The sequence below is a fragment of the Phoxinus phoxinus genome (assembly GCF_949152265.1).
Source record: "Phoxinus phoxinus genome assembly, chromosome: 4".
In the NCBI taxonomy this organism is placed as follows: domain Eukaryota; kingdom Metazoa; phylum Chordata; class Actinopteri; order Cypriniformes; family Leuciscidae; genus Phoxinus; species Phoxinus phoxinus.
Window position 1 is genome coordinate 26,273,526 of NC_136879.1, and position 14,378 is coordinate 26,287,903.

At 37.9% G+C, this 14,378-nt stretch overlaps 1 protein-coding gene across 8 annotated transcripts in view; it reads left to right on the forward strand.

Annotated features, from left to right (window-relative positions):
* Positions 1-14,378, forward strand: part of dhrs13a.3 (dehydrogenase/reductase (SDR family) member 13a, duplicate 3) — an 87,807-nt gene that overhangs the window by 11,164 nt on the left and 62,265 nt on the right. The window contains exon 6 of one of the 8 annotated variants that reach the window (XM_079611493.1): positions 1,841-2,318. The exons of the other annotated variants lie outside the window; for them this stretch is intronic. The gene's annotated coding sequence lies outside the window, so the exon portion shown is untranslated. Of the gene's footprint in view, positions 1-1,840; positions 2,319-14,378 lie in introns of those variants that run through there. 8 annotated transcript variants of the gene reach the window in all.

Here is a 14,378-nt window from a genome sequence, read left to right on the forward strand (position 1 = left end):
CCCTTTTGTGACATTTGCTGAGTGTGTTCAAGTTGGCTATTGACAGATAATGTCATTCATAGATTTCCCACAGTGACAAGCAATTTAGCTTTCTAGAGTTCTTTGATGTTTGGGCTTTCTTGTCAGTTTGTTGTCTTAGATCTTTTTTCTTCTATGCTAGCACGTTTTCTTTTTGTGATGATTGTATTTTCATTTATTTATTTAAACAACAACAACTGGATAATTTTGAGTAAACTGAGAAATTACCTACTATAACTATTTCTTACTGGCCATTTAATGCATTTTTATGATTAAAAATTCATTTAGATTCCACGGCAATGCTTATTACTAGCATATTTATGACTTTTTTTTTATTGTGGTAACATTAATGTATTTTTTTTTAATAGAAAAGTTGAATATTTCAATCAAAATAATAAAAAAATGCAATGCAAAATACTAATTACAAGCAGCACAGGCATTTTGTCACGCACAGCATCAAAAGCAAGATGAACTTTGTCTCTCAGAAAAACTTGTCACTAAACATAAAGACGTGTAGTGTTTTTTTTCACATTTGTGTCACCACATGTACTTTTGAAAGAATATTCCTTTATAAACTTGGGACATTTTCCATGGAGGTAAAGTTATTTCTTCAGTATCTGGTTTGTAGACCCTCTCATATAGCTTTCATTGTAATTCCTTACATCTGCCAACTGGTTTTATTTACATGCTAAAGCCATTTCTCATCTCATTTAACTTTTGGTGAGTGTTCATTTGCACCTCTGCATATATTACAACATAAAATCACATTCTCTCTCATATTAAGCAGTGAAACACCTCAAAAGCAGTTCATTCTGTGCTCTGTTAAGCCCTATAACCGGAGCGGAGATTCTGCATGGTCATGTGACCTGCTGTTTAGGCTGACTGCTTCTTCTGTTCAGGGTGTCAGACGAAACTCCTAACTAGCTTGCAGGGGCCCTCAATCGAAAGAGTGGCTCGGGGCTCTTCGTTAACTAATTACGGAAAACAGGAGTGCCCTCCCTCATCCCCCTTTCTCCACAGCTTTTTTTTTTTTTTTTTTTGAAGGGGGGTGTTTTTGATAAGGTTTGCACTCTTGTCAACAAGCTCGTATTTAATTAGTGTTGATTGTTGTTAGCATGTTCAATAGTTATTAATTAGAGCTGGGAGGGGCCTGCCACTTGATTGCATGCCCGGAGCAGTGACATCTTGTGCTTTTTCACACTCAGTCATGACATGGTGTAGAAATGAGGGACCAAAAAAAAAAAAAAAAAAACACAGGGTAAGAGAAAGATGAGAGCACAGAATGGTTATTTCTAAGAATATGGAAACGGATAAACATAAATTTGACCTTGGGTACTTTAACTGGGAGCATTTGTGGTCAGATTAGTAATTGGGTCAATGATAGATAGAAAACATCCTAAAAGGTGATTTGTTGTAATAATAATACTAAGTATAGTAAAATCGATTGTTAATGAATTTAGCATAATTAATTCGTTTGCATAGAACTAAATGGCAACACATTTTGTTTTTTTAAACAAAAATAATTTCTGAACCTTATTCCAAAGAGTTCTGTTCAGGTTGCTATGTAGCTAATCAAGATATTGGCACTCTGGTACTGGAAGTCTATGCGGGTTTCTTTCCTTTTTCCGCACCGTGCATTAGATCCCAGTTCCGCTTGCAACAAGATGCATTGAAAGCTGCTGCTTAAATGCAGAAATGTTGCATAAACCTGGAGACGTTCGGATGAGGTCTGGTAGAAAATGATTTCTATATGTATGCATATTTCACTATATACGCGACAGAGATGGGCTAAAATATATCATTTTCTGTCTTTGTGCACCAGGAATTGTCTTGAGGTTCATTCTAAACTTCTGCTGTGGGGTGCATTTCCCGCTGTTCAGCTGAGCATATACCCTCATTCGAAGTCGGCGCGAGCAGCTCTGCCTATTAAAATGTAAATTCCCTCTCGGTGCAGCAGGCCCAGACTGTGGAACTCAGCGGGTGAAGAGGGTGTGTGTGTGTGTATGTGTGTGTATGTGTGTGTGTGTGTGTGTGTGTGTGTGTGTGTGTGTGTGTGTGTGTTAAGAGACAAAGTGTGTGTGTGTGTGTGTGTGTGTGTGTGTGTGTGTGTGTGTGGTGAGCCTATTTTCCAGCTTGGTCTGCTCTCTGGATTGGCAAGATGTGACGGTACAAAAATAGATGTTCGTTTTCTGTTCATAAATGCATAAATACTGTTCACATGCTTTTTCATTAAAGTTCAATTAAATTAACTACTGGGCACAGCGTCGCTGTATATGTGAAAAATAAAAAGATTGCCAACCCATCGATAAAATCAAGCCGCTGCATTGAAAACCTGACAAAATTATGTAGTATAAATACATATGTATGCTATCTCATGTATATTCGATTTTTTCCCCTCTTCAGTGTTGTACATTAAGTGAAAAGGTTTTTAAGGTTTTTTGTCATTTCACATAAGTAGACTAACTTTCAGAGAGAATACTTTAACGTTGCAATTTGCATTTATTGCCCTTGTTTTCTTTTTTATTTGTGCATTTCATAGACATAGAATTAAATAACATTATAAAATAAGGTCTTAGTCACAATAACTCTGTTGAGGCAATATAAATCACTAGTGTGGGTTTTTACTTTCTTGCAGTGGATGTTTGGTTTATTTTCTTATTTATAAGTCCTATAGAAAATGTTGTGCATATAAATGATATCATTTTAACTAAATAGCTTATTTAACTAGGGACTTTTTTAAAATTATAATCTCTTAGGCACTTTTGAAGGTTGACAATTAATTAATTAATAATGCATATATGACCCAAAGCGTGTTGCAAAGATCACTGTGTCAGTTCTATTCACTACCATTCGTTTCTTGTACATTGCACTAGGTGGAGCTGTGATCTTTTGGTAGAAGGCCACTGAGACTTGTGTGTGTGTGTGTGTGTGTGTGTGTGTGTGTATAAAAGAGAGAGAGGGAGAAAGAGTGGACAGGAGGGCCGGAATAGCTCTTTTTTTTCTCTCTCTTTTTTTATATACCTGGTAGGCGCTGTGCAATTGCAGAAGCATACTTCCGTGACCCATTGGGTAATTAGAAATAATAGAGCGTACTGTGAAAGACCCAACATTCAGAATTAATCGATTACTCTTGTAGTATTAATGTATGACTGTGATTTGTGGTGTGTCCATACCGAGAGTCGCTGAAATGCATTGGAGACTCCAATGCAAAAGTACCCACGTCTCCCATTTCAAAAAATAAATAAATTTAAATATTTTGCAAACTAACTAGGGTTTAGTTAGTTATACAGTTAGCACAGCCTTCAAAAGTATTTTAAACTGATATCGTTGATAGATCATTATATTTTGAAATACTATACTATATCATATAAGTGTGGTCAAAATCTCATTTACTTGATTTCTCGAATGCATACGTTTTTGTTTTCATAATGATGCATTTATTACTGGATGATCTCAGTGGCGCTGGAGTGATTGACTGTGTTTACATGCGTGTTGTGTTTGATTGGTAAATGGTGTTCTGTGTACACTCCAGTGAAAATAACATGTACCTGATACACAAAAAGCAGCCAGTTCCTGTAAATCAGTATAATCCGGTCATGGTTGCCAATACAATTCACCCAAACCAACATTTCAACGTCTTATATTTTCCTCTAGTCCTTGTTAAAGAGTGGCAGAAATAATGTAGAGGCTCATTTCAGATGCATTGCTGTCAATTGTCTCACAATAATTGGCATTGATTTAGCAGTTAGAATCTGATTTAGTCAAGGCTCTTGTCCGTAATGTTCCTTGGGCTTTAGGTGCCAGAGCCTTTTCTTAGACTTTGGTGGTAATTAATCCGAGAAGATCTACGTAACGGGGAGATTGTGGCGGCCTTGCATCTTAATATCGCAGTGTGAACATGAAACGACTGTTTCGATGATTTAGGAGGTGGTAAAGTGCCACATTTTCACCACATCATGGCATCTTTTGTTAGCGAAAAGGAAAGTAAAGATGGCAGCATATCTCAGAAAGATATAACAATGTTCTCAGCATGTTAATCCCAAACAGCAGACATCAGAATTAACGGAGCAATGCTCGGTACCACCCAATTGGAGACACTCTAGAGGTACTTTGAAAAGCCATTTCAGGAAGACTAAAGAGAACAAAAATTGTTCACCCATTTTCTTTAAAAAAGTGGCCAATGGCGAACACATCATAATTTGAAAGACTCAAAATATCTTTCATGTAATTAGAGGCCATTTTAAGGAATAGCACTGCAGCCTATTTTGAAGAAACCATTCAGTCTCAATTGTTGAATTCATCCAAAAGTGAAAAAGTAAGGCTGAATGATGTTTTTATCCAGGCCTTTTGAACCCAGAGTTCAAACATTATTGTGTGTGGCTCTTGCTGAATAGTAGGTGCCAAATACTGTTGTTATTGCTGATTGAAAAAGCACAAGTGCCCTCATAAAAGCACTGAAGTACCCTGGAAAAAAAAAAAATGATATAAAATACTCCCCTGTCTGTCTTGTCAAAATATCGCAACATGTTTGCCATTCGACTTTCAACACAATGACTTAATGTACAGAAAAGGCAAAAGATTTTATTGGCACAAGCACATGATTTATCGAGGTAACGGAGATTTCCTATCCATATCCGGTCAGCCTTGAGTTCTTACAGGGCTCTGTGGATGTTTTCAGGGATTCTGTTATTGTCCGTTTGTAACGGGCCGCGTTCATGAGGTCGTTTAGAATGGGTTATTGATTCGTTCTTTCCTGCCTACTATGTGGTGGTCATGATAACTGATTATGTCGGACCTCTGAAGGTGTCTGCATGCAAGTATAGGTATGTAATTACTCTGTTTAATTACAGATCTTTTGAAGATCAGTGACTGGGATGTATGCAGAGAGTAAATGTTGTGATGGTTCACACACAATATTAAAGTGATTGCATTGACCTTTCGCACTCTGCTGTATGAACTGTGTCATGTGTTTTGTTGTCCTTATAGATCGGTTCAGGCCGGAGTTATCTAAAACCAACACTTCCTTCAGACTTAGAATGCGGGGTGTTTTTTTTTTTAGGTATGTTTCTTAGTTAACATTTCAGCGTGTTTTTATTTTACTTGACAAGGAGGAAAACAAATGTCCAGGCGGAAAATCCATTCTTTGGCTTAGCGGCGCACACAATGAGCCGAATTTGCCTCGACAACAATACAAGTAACAAAACCTCATTGTTTACCCAGGACCATTCACTATTATTATCTTATTTTCTCTGTAAGCCATTACACTTGTTTGGCACCCTTTATTTTCAAGAGAGCGGTTAAAAGCAGTGTGAGGTGAATTGTCGAATGTGCCTCCTGATAATGACCTAAGATTTCACCAGACTTGTTTTTTCCGCTGAGCTTGAGGCCCTCGGCTCTTTGAAACGCAAAACGCACACGTGCGCTCACATATAAAACGATGAGACTCCGGCGGGGTCTGCGCAGCTAAACACATTGTGATTTATTGTGCTTTAATTTGGATGCCGTCTATTGTTTGTGGCTTGAGGAGGGTTGCCTGCTGACAGTAATTTCTGCGGTTTGTGTGGATTCTGCCCGAGCTAATAGCACTTTCTTTTACTCTGTGTTTGGCCCCAGTACGACAGAAGGAAGCAGGAAATAAACAGCGGTTCCTATTTACCCTGCCAATTTCACTTGACGGCGCGCTGCGTATTGAAATGAACTGGGCAGCCTTCTAATACTACGGAAAGTATGGAGCCGGCAGTGGCAGAGATAGATTGTAGCAGGCAATTACGTTGGTCCGGCCTCTGATTAGAGAGCTGCCTGGTAGACACTCAGCCTCACGGCTGCCTCTTATCATGATGAGGCCGGTATTGGTCCGGACATTGTTTGATTGCTTTCAGACACATTTTCTAAACCCAACGCACACAACGTTTCCTGTTTCTTCATGCACTGCCGTGCTCACAAACTGCTCGGATTGTTTAACTTTCACCCCATCACTTTTACAATTTGCCTCTCTCGTCTCCGGTCAGCATGTTTTTTCTTTTCCAGATCTGTTGATCTGAATTATCTTGTGCTCTATACTGTCCACCTTTTTGAATGAGGAAGTTTCCTGTGATTTAAAACCATAAACATGTCGTCTTTTCCTGGTTCATCAAGATTTCACATTGCTTTACATGCTGTTAACGGAGTTGTTTGTTGTTTTTGTTGAATTTTGCATTAAGGTCTATGTGTGAAGGGAGAGTGGTCGAAGTTGAGCCAAGGTTTGTTGCTTTATTTCTTTATTTACAAAAAAAAAAATTGAAAGAAAGAAGTCATGTCAGCTTCTAGAAGTGGATGTTTAGTAAGCTTGGATACAGGATAAAGACACACCAAGTACATTTACATATATTTTAAATGTTCAGTAGCAGTTAATTAAATGGTCTAAACCATTTAATTCATTATTTTATATTAAATTATTATGATTATTGTTGTAGTTGTTGTTATCATTATTATAATAAAATTATTTACATTTTATTCTAATTAATTATTTTCATTTATTTTAATTTGGCAGGGTAGACAATTTCTTCCAGAACATTTTTGGTTATGCTGGTTTGAAGTCCATCCTGATAGCAATCACTAAGTTACAGTAGGCGACTGAGGTCTGTGGAAGGCGTAGGACCATAAAATGTTCGTCCAATCATTGCATTCGGTCCGAAATCAATGATACAATGTCCTACCTGCCTGTCAGCGTATGTATTTCCATAACGCCGTGCTCCCTGCTTACGCAAACATCACACGTCATCAGCGCATTTCATGCTATGTAGAGTTAGACAGACCTCAGTCACCGAGCACCGCAACAACAGCCGTAGTCCCTCCTGAAACAAAACAACGAGCTTATGCTGTGTTCACGCCATAACTACTGTAATTTTTGTTTCAATGCCAACACAATCAACAGCGAAATGAATCTGCAGCAGTCAGGTGGTACAGGTCAGAGCTATTTAAGGTATGTTCATTATTATTGTAATGTTATGTTCTTTGAGACATGAGGTAGTTTAACGCCGTCTCTCATGACACTTTTGTTTGCTCCTTGCTGTATGCAGTCATGTGCTTTGTAGAGAGCTCTGAAGAGAGGCTGGGATCTTGTGCTTTCAAAGCTAGTTTGCTATTGCTGGCCCCTCTGAAAATGACCTACCCTACCTTTAACTTTTATGGAAGCTTGTTACCGCCATAGAATAAAAAAATAAAAAAGTTAATTGCAACTTTTTATCTTACAATTCTGACTTTTTTCTCACGTTTTTTTCTCACAATTTCTCTTTTTAAAGTCAGAACTGCATGATATAAAGTCGCCATTGCAAGTTATAAAGTCAGAACTGTATTTCTCAGAATCTTTGTTTAAATGATCAAACTGTATATGTGCTTTGGACAGAGTTTTGCAACCAGAAATGACACGTGGTGACCTCACTGAAGGAAAGATGTCTCATTTCTTTATCTTTCTCTGTCTGTCTCCATCCTTTTCTTGCTAGATAGTGAGCAATCATTCAGTTAGTTATGCTGTGAAACAACACTCTGCCTTTGGCCAGACGCTGCTTATTTGCTAAGTTCTTATCTACAGGATATGTGCATGTGTGTGTGGCTGCACGCCTGATGCAAAGCTCATTTGAACGTGACCTCACAAAATGGGTGTAATGCAGTGTGCTTTCACATTATTGCAGTGATAGTTGCAGTGAAACCATTATTGCCTGAGGGAGAACTAGTCGTTGACTGCTTTAGTGTCAGCATACATGGAACTCGGGTTTAAAATGATGCTATAGCATTTATTGGGAAAATAACTTTTTCTTTCTTTCTCTAAGTCACATATTTAATTTGTAGGAGTTCTGTTCTTGGACATCATTATGGCTGGGCGATATATTAAGAATACACATTATATTCACGTGCCGACATGAAATTTCTCTGGACTTGTTTCTGTTTGCAATAGCCCTACTGTTCTATAACAGGGTGTCTATAGCTGTACTGGGCAACGCTGGTAAAATGATGTTACCCTCTCGTTCACTGATCCACTTCCTGCTATCTGCTCACGTGATCTGATAATAATAGCTTTGTAGGACTACTTTATTTTGATAATTGGTCAAAAAATAAATCAGATTACATCTGATTATGTTGCATAGAATTGAATGAAGAATACTATATTGAAATTAATATATTGATATTTAATATTATTTTAATATTGCTCTGTCAAATTTTTGTGTTACTTTAAATAAAGGTATGGTTATTTTATTTTATTGGCTTGAATTCACATTAATTAATTATTGAATATATATATATATATATATTGTGTGTATATTTATAACAGTTTGGGGGTATATTTTTTCTTTTAGCTCTGAGATACTATTTTACTGTATGGCCAAAAACAATATCAATTATATATTGCCCAGCCATATTTATTGTCTTCACGTACATTTTTATGGTCGTGCTAAAGGGAGAGGACATTATGAGAAGCTGCAGCTGTACCCATGAAGCCGTTTCCTTCACAGTGGGTCCACTATCATCAGCTCGGAGATACTGTGTTAAATGGACGAATGCCCAACTGCAAACATTGCTCAAAGCCTACCGTCCACTCCTGCTGGAAAAGCACTATGGTCTGGCCGAATGAAATGCAGCCATGCCTCCGAGTGCTGGTCCATTAACTACAGTACCCATCTGCACCCCACAGAAACGGTTTGGTATGACCGAGAAATAAAAGTCACAACATAGCATGCATTTACATTCACATCCCCAATAGGGTTGTATCATGGACCGCATGCTTTGATTCTTCACACACAGTGGTAATATGCTTTCTCCTTATTTACGCACATGAACACATGATCCTGCATGTTTTGAGATGATACAGCCGAGCTCTGCATTGGATATGGATAAAGAGGAGAGGGAAACTGGCTGTTCTTAGGTGTGGCTGCGAAGATGAGAGGGTCCAAAAAGGTTTAATTTTCTTATCGTATTGTACATGTATGTTATTATTGGCTAAATGCCTTTTAAAGTTGCACCACTGACTCCAGCCCCCCAGTCTCAGCCCCTCAATGAGAGCCGAGTCACCGTTAATAAACGGACCATGCAACCCCAGCATATCGCAAGCACGGGCGGAGAAAGCTGCATGCGCTGATCCCAGCTGTATGTTCGCCGCCACCCAAATTAATCCCAAGCAATTTTTTCTGCACCACTTGTGCTCCTGATAAAAAAGCCCCTGCATTCAAATAGCAGGGTCCCTGATGGCATTAAGTTCTTACAGTATTGGGCCATAGACAGACCTGCAGTGGAGAAAAAAAAGAGCGAAAACCCTCTCACCCCAGACCTCTCAGCCTACATAGCTCAAGAAAGGCCTTTCGGTTCATTTCAATTCCAAGTGAATAGCGTTTCTTGGTCGCCCTTGTATGTGGATGTGTTTTGTAAAATAATCTCATTAAGTTTAATTCATCAAGTTTTATTTAAGACATTTGCAATTCATTAGATCAGGGTTTTCACTTTCAGAGTGAGGTTTCAGACATCTCGGTGTTGGTGAGGCATTGAGGGGAGTCTTTTGTGCCATCAGCGGCGAGTAGAATGGTCAAGGCGAGGTGCCTCCTTATAATGAATATCACAGCTGCTTTAGATATAATGATCGGTGCTCGGATGGGAAGCTGCAGTGCGCTTTACTCTGAATAAGTCTAAAACCCATGGCCCTATTGTAGAGACTGTGCTGAAGGCAATGGTGTAATGATTCCTGTCTTCTCCCAATTTAAAGCTAAAGTCACCAATGAATGTCAAAACCATGAAAAGAAATGTCTCATGTTGGGCTGCAACAACTAATCGTTAAGAAAACAATTGACACAGTAACACCACTTTACAATTGTGAATTTCGCATTTCTATGGAAAAAACCCTTCTCTAAAATAGATGGAATTAGAGTGAGCTGCTGTGGGAAAAGTGCACATACCTACAGTAGTTGTCCTAAATATGAGAATGTGTTATATTAAGCGCTTCAAACTAACTTGTAAGCACATATTTTAACACGGTTTGGCTTGCCAGGTGCTTTGACAAAAGCGTTTGCTGTTTGAGACATTGTTTTCAATGCATGACTAGCATTTTGTGATTTTCATCATGTTAGAAATTCATTTGAGTTTTTCCATTTTTTTTATAACTGGTCATCGCGACAGAAAGCGAGTCTAACTGGTCATCGCGACAGAAAGCGAGTCTAACTGGTCATCGCGACAGAAAGCGAGTCTAACTGGTCATCGCGACAGAAAGCGAGTCTAACTGGTCATCGCGACAGAAAGCGAGTCTAACTGGTCATCGCGACAGAAAGCGAGTCTAACTGGTCATCGCGACAGAAAGCGAGTCTAACTGGTCATCGCGACAGAAAGCGAGTCTAACTGGTCATCGCGACAGAAAGCGAGTCATCGCGACAGAAAGTGAGTCTGTGAAAGTTGTGATAAAACGCAAGTAGTGACAAATGTTTTGTTCTGTATTTTGACGTACAATACATCCAAGTATAATGCATTAGGCCAATAAAAAAACGGAAAAAACAGAGGACTTGCTTTTACCCATACGTTTCTGATTGGATTTTGAGATGTGGGTGTTGCACTCCAAATTGGAGACTGATGAATGCAAGCTTCAAGTTAACATTCAGTCTACTGTTTTTCTTTATAATTTTTCATTGAGTGATTTTAACTTCTGCTTTAAAGCAGTGGGCAGCACATTGTTTGTGCAAGATTAAAATAAAATATGGCTTTTTCATATCAAATCTAGATAGGCTTGTCAGGTTTTTCCCTTGATCCCATGAGATCAATTCAATTCAATTCAATTCAAGTTTATTTGTATAGCGCTTTTCACAATACACATTGTTTCAAAGCAGCTTTACAGAAAATGCATTTCAAAAATATACATACAAAAATACAGTTAGTTAATCATGAAATTTAGGGCATAACATATCGCTGGCGTTGGGTCGTCTCTTCACAGGCGTCGAGTCGTCTCATCACAGGCGTTGGGGCATCTGAAGTCTCCATGAGAGGCTGGATACTAACTGGAGCTGACAAACTCTATTTGAGTTATCTCGGGACAGGCGTCCCGAGATAACAACAAAAAAAAAAAAAAAAAAAAAAAAAAAAAAAAAGGCAGATGGGAAATAATTAGCGTAGCTGCTGTTCTTAATACGAATGCATTTGATCTGATTTAACTGTAGTATAAAGGTATGAGATGCATCATGTGAATGCTTGGCTAAAGAGATGCGTCTTTAATCTAGTTTTAAACTGGGAGACTGAGTCTGAGCCTCGGACAGTATCAGGAAGGCTATTCCAGAGTTTAGGAGCTAGATGTGAAAACGCCCTCCCTCCTTTAGTGGACTTAGATATCCTAGGTACGACCAGAAGCCTCGAATTTAGCGATCTTAAAGAGCGCGATGGAATATATGGCGATAGAAGATCTCTTAAATATACAGGAGCTAAACCATTTAGGGCTTTATAGGTCAGTAACAATACTTTGTAATTGATACGGAACTTAATAGGTAACCAGTGTAGAGATGATAAAATTGGTGTTATATGATCATATTTTCTTGACCTAGTAAGAACTCTAGCAGCTGCATTTTGGACTAACTGTAGCTTGTTTACTGAGGATGCAGGACAACCAGCTAATAGAGCATTACAGTAATCTAGTCTCGAGGTCATGAATGCATGAACTAACTTTTCTGCATCAGAAACTGATAGCATATTACGTAGCTTAGCAATGTTTCTAAGGTGGAAAAAGGCTGTTCTTGTGACATTTGAAATATGATTTTCAAAAGACAAGTTGCGGTCTAGTATAACACCCAGGTCTTTTACTGTAGAGGATAAAGTAACAGGACGTCCATCTAGATTAAGGTTGTATTGTAAGAGGTTTTGTGGGCAGTTTTTTGGACCAATCAGTAATACCTCAAGTGTACTGCTTGTTTTCTTGAAAGCAAATTTGCTTCTACCTGGACTGGACTTTGCTTTTCATATATTGGTGACATTCACTGCACAGGCTTTCATGATTCACATTGAATAGTGCTGAGTTAATATTTGTTTAGTAAACAGTGATTCAGATTAGCTGAGACAAAACTCTACTTCCTATTCTGTTGTGGAGGGCATGAATCATAGGAGGTTACAGGATCTGATACTCAAGGAGCCTCATGTAGTTAATGAACCACATCACCAAACAGCACTCCATGCCCTGCTCCTCAATAAAAACCTTTTTGGGAAGCGCTTCTTGAAAGCCTTGCAATTGCTCATCCATTGTGTAACCATCCGCTCCGTGCAACGTCTCAGTCCTTGAAGCTTTGACTGTATCCTCAAAACCTCTGCATCATAGGTGGTAAGTGTCTGTCTAAAGCATGTAGTGTGAGAAACCTTCAACCTCTTGCAACGAGCTATGGCCTTGAAAATAATTCAGACTTCGGCCAGGCCTCGAAATGTATGGGTTAGAGGCAACATTGATAGCCCACTTGAGGGAAAATGAGGCGGCTCTTTTAAAGGATAATAGTGATAGTGCATCGATTGGGTCTGGAATGCTCTCTTGTGATTATTCAGATTGGAGTAACACATTCTGCAGCCGGGCTCTGGTCATCTCACAGACACCTAATCATATAGCCAGTGTCTGACCTCATGTCGTTTCTATCAACTGGCCAAACACTCAAAGAGCGATTACACAGCACTGAATGTTTTATCATAGCAATGCATTTTTTTTTTGGTCTCGGCCCATGCAATGGGCCTTTTGTTCTCCAAACAACAATTCCATTGGATGAAATATTTATATTATGTTTATGTAAGATACTGTCGCTGCTTAATCAAACCGTTTTGAAAATTCTTCATGAATTTTCATTTTAATTCATTAATTTTTTTTTAAACTTATAGTTGATAGAAAATAGTTTAACATTTTTATATTAATCTAGTTTTTATGTTGCAATAATGGAAACTTTTTGCATTACTGCAATGCTGATTGAGGGTAAAAAATATTGTCCTGAAAGTAAATTTCACAATGCAAACAGTCTTAAAGGGGTCATGATATGAGAAATCAAATTCGCATTGATCTTTTGACATGTAAGAGATCGTTGTGCCATTTAAAACATCCTGCAAGTTTCAGAGCTTAAAATGTCTTCATTATAAACAAAGCATTTATTTAATCAAGCTTCAAAAACAGCTCGTTTGGATATTGTGAGATTTGTGACGGTAAACAGCTAATTTTCTCGTATCTATACAGACTTCAGAAGAATACCAGCGTCAAGAACAAGTGGATGGTTTATTTTTAATGCTGTCATAGATCTCATGGGAGGATTATATGTTTTTTTCTGAGAATTTGACTGCAGATTGTTTTGTAAATGAGGCACAGTGTAATGTTGCTAAAAACACGGTTTTCAGGTAAAAATGTTTAGTAGGTATAACATTTGCATGTATATTCATACATTATCAAATACTAATTTCTGTCACAGTATACATTTTATTTATTGATTTATTTTTAACTGATAAGATTTTTTAAATCTTCTGGCTCAACAAACGTAAACAGTCTGAGCATCTGATCTCACTCTGCCTCTGTGCGTGTGTGTGTGTGTGTGTCAGTTACACTCTTGATGGTTTAGTTTAACCCTTTCATTGCTGTGTGCTTTGGCCTGCATTAAAGGTTAAGAAATCTCTTAGGCCTTGTTTTTTTTCTATAAGTTTGAATAATAAAATAAAGGCAAAGGACATTGTAATGGAGAGTTCGCAAAGAAAAAAATTGTTGAAAGATGAAGGAGCCAACTGTATTGGATCTGACGGCAACTTTGCAAAACCATAAGCAAACGATTTCATAACGCTTTGTCCGTAAATTACGGTTTTATATGGATAATGTTTTTAAAACACTTAATCATGTGCAATAACGAGTGGGCGTTGATACTGTTTCCTAATTAATGACGTTAGCCAATCATAACAGTAGCCGTTTACATACTGTATATATGTATATATATATATATATATATATATATATATATATATATATATATATATATATATATATATATATACATATACAGATACAGTGGGGAGAAAAAGTATTTGATACACTGCTGATTTTTCAGGTTTTCCTACTTACAAAGCATGTAGAAGTCTGTAATTTTTATCATCGGTACACTTCAGCTGTGAGAGACAAAAATCCAGAAAATCACATTGAATGATTTTTAAATAATTAATTTGTATTTTATTGCATGACATAAGTATTTGATACATCAGAAAAGCAGAACTTAATATTTGGTACAGAAACCTTTGTTTGCATTTCCTGTAGTTCTTGACCAGGTTTGCACACACTGCAGCAGGGGTTTTGGCCCACTCCTCCATACAAACCTTCTCCAGATCCTTCACTTTTCGGGGCTGTTGCCGGGTGTAATACTTGT